Below are 3,600 nucleotides of genomic sequence, written 5' to 3'. Positions count from 1 at the left end.
GGCACATAACCACCAGCCACCATATTCAAGGTCGATTCATTAACTTTGATATGCAGATACCACCTAGGATATGCAGATACCACCACCTTGCTCAGTGCAAGCAAAGAGGACTTAAACTACTGATGGAAAAAACAACAACAACACAGCCTTCAGTATTGGTCACATCTCAATGTAAAGAAAACAAAAATCCTCACCACTGGACCAATTAATAAAATCATGTTAAATGGAAGAAATATTGAAGTTCCAAAGATTTCATTTTGCTTGGATCCACAATCAACACTCATGGAAGCAGCAGCCAAGAAATGAAATGGTGTATTGAATTAATCAAATCTGCTACACAAGACCAGTTATCTGCAAAGGTATCAGTTTGAGGATTAAGGTGCACCTGAACCAAGCCATGGTATTTTCAGTAGTCTCATATGCATGTGAAAGCTGGTCGATGAATAAGGAAGACCATAGAAGAATTGATGCATTTGAGTTATGGTGTTGGAGAGGAATATTAAAATTACCGTAGACTGCCAGAAGAACAAATCTGTGTGGGAAGAAATACAGCCAGAGTGCTCCTTAGAAATCAGATGGCAAGACTTTGTCACTCATACTTCAGACATGTTATCAGTAGTGGCCAGTCTCTGGAGAAGGACATCATGCTTGGTAAAGTGGAGGGTCAGTGAAAAAGAGAAAGACCTCCTAGGCGATGGAATGGCACAGTGGCAACAGAAATAGGCTCAAGCATAACAACAATCGTGAGGATGGCATAGGGCTGGGCAGTGTTCTGTTCTATTGTATATAGGGTCCCTATGAGTTGGAGTCAACTCAATGGTACCTAGCAACAACAACACATTCAGAGTCAAGACTTTTTAACAAGGTATTGTGGAACCTATTTTTTAAATTTATTACACAGTTTTAAAATTTTACATTTTCAGTGTTATACATTAAGAAGTCTAGAGCTGACATTTCGTATTTTTACACTTAACCATTTTTCTACTTTGTAAAACTTCTGTGTCTTGCTTCAGACTTCTAATTATAATCTAAGATTAACCCTGGCTCATTCTAATGCTACCTAATAAGTCCTGAAATTTTTCAAACTTCTACCTAGGAATCCTGTTAATATATCTATGGTTTCTTACAGTCTAATTCTCATTTTTATCATGTTCCATCAGACACTGAAGAATTAGGAAGATTTAGTCTAATCCTATAATTTAAGGGCCAGTTTCCTTCTATTGCACAAGTTTAATTTTGCATTCAGACAAGAATCAAAATGGAATTCTCAGAGAATAGATTTATCATTCTTATTGAACAAAGTACTTTGGCAACCACCATACTAAACAATGGGATCCCTACACTGTGAAGCTCTTAGATTCAGGTAAGATAAATGTCAAGGCATATGGAGATCTCCAAGGAATACTGGACCTTACAGATGCTAAAAAGAGACAAGGACCTTTCCCCTGGAGCCAGTACTGAATTTGGACTTCTAGCCTCCTAGAGAATAAATTTCTCCAACTCATTGCAACCCTATTTAGGGTTTTTACATTAACATAATTTATTATGTTAAAGCCATCTACTGGTGGTATTTCTGATATAGCAGCATTAAACACCTAAAACACCACCTTAAGCCCAATTTGAGTAACCAGACCCTAAATATCACTCTTGTCCCTGTGGCTATATGACAATCTTGAATACTTGCCTAATAAAGCATTAAGATTAGGGTTGTACATTGTTCTTGAAAAACTCTGCCTTTCTTTTCCACAAAGAGGAATCCTGATCCCAAATCCACAATCACCCTACCCTATCTGCTGACCATCTACCTGCCTAAATCTTTAAATATTACTTTAACTGAAAACCCTACACCACCATGCTTTTCCTTCTTATAAGTATATGTATCAGGTTGAATTGTTGTTGTTGTTAAGTGCCGTCGAGTCGGTTCCGACCCAGAGCGACCCTGTACAGGGTTTCCGATAGTGCCCTCCAAAATTCATGTCCACCAGAACAATAGAGTGTGCTATTTGGAAATAAGAATCTTCTCAGATTTAATTCGTTAAAATTAATTAATTAAATCTGAGTCAGCACTTAGTTTATACAACACTTATGGGTTTTTGTTTTGTTTTTTTTAAATGTCATTGAGTTGAATTGACTCATACTGATGCGCTATAGGCTTCCCAGGCTGTAAATTTTTGCAGGAGCAGAGAGCCTTGTTTTTCTCCTAAGAAGCAACTGGTATGGTCAACCCAAACCTTGTGTGTATCAATCCAGTGCTTATCCTACAGAGCCACACTGCATATGGACAGTTTATACAGACTTACAATTTATTATAAAAAACTAAATAGAGATTCCTCTACTGTAGAGAGAGTGCTACCAGATATAGGCAACTTCACCTATGTCTTATGTAGGTGACATAATTATAATAGAACATATTATTTCTACCAAGTGTAAGCATTGGTCTGCTAACCACAAGGTCAGTGGTTCAAACCCACTAGCCACCCCTTGGGAACCCCATACAGGGTCACTATGAGTCAGAACCAACTCAACAGCAGCTAACAATAACAATAAAATATAAGGACCAAACATAACAAATAAAACTTTAAAATTAATTAATCACCTAGAAGGAGAACAATTCTTAATTCAATAATCAACAAATTACTATAGAAACTACCCACCACTTAAATTCTAGTAGGTTTTACTTAAGAATTCTTCTTCTTTTTTTTTTTCTTTTAACTTTTTGTTGTGAATTGGATAAAGGTTTGTAGAGCACAACAGTTTTCCATTCAACAATTCAACAGTTTTCCATTCAACAATTCATACACATCTTGCCTCATTTCATCAACTGCAATGCCCACAATGAAACATCACATTTATGAAATGCCTATATAACAAATGGAGACCTGGTGTGATGTTTTAGGTCAAGCACTGGGCTGCTAACCACAAGGTTGGCAGTTCCAACCCACCAGCCACTCCTCAGAACCATCTTAATGGTACTTAACAACAATAACATGCTATTAATATAACAAGTGTGTGCTAAGTATAAGGGCAGCTAACAATAATGAAAAAGAAGTATACTATATTTTAATTATTAACCCTAAGAAACTCACAGTTAAGTAAGGGCAAAAGATAGTACTTGTATTCACAAACAACTCTCATGTAATTTCAAGGTAAGAAGAAAAAAGAGAATAATAGAGTTTAGTTGAAGAAAATCTCTCTAGGAAGGTAACATTATGGTTCAAGATTTAAAGGGTGTGAACAGTAGATGTAAATAGTCAATATGAACAACCTGCATAGGGAAAGGCCTGGAGGTACAAACTGGAGACCAGTGAGGCTGGAATACAGTGAAGAAAGAGGGTAGATGCTTAAATGAGAACAGAGAAACATATCATGCAAGTCCTGCAGGCCAGGGGAAGGAATTTGGATTGTATTATAATTGAAATTTTTTAAGCAAGATTTTCATTTTTAAAAGATCATTTGAAGAGAACAAACAAGATGGCAGATCAGGCAGTGAGGAGCTCCATCACCAACAACACAGAATACAGGACCAAGCAGGCTAAGGGAATAGTGCCAGAACTTTGAAGCACATATAAAGGAATATTTAGAAGGTTGGAAGGCTTACAG

This window comes from Chrysochloris asiatica, unplaced genomic scaffold, assembly GCF_000296735.1.
Source record: "Chrysochloris asiatica unplaced genomic scaffold, ChrAsi1.0 scaffold00002, whole genome shotgun sequence".
NCBI classification, from domain to species: Eukaryota; Metazoa; Chordata; class Mammalia; order Afrosoricida; family Chrysochloridae; genus Chrysochloris; species Chrysochloris asiatica.
Note: the sequence above shows the minus strand (reverse complement) of the source record.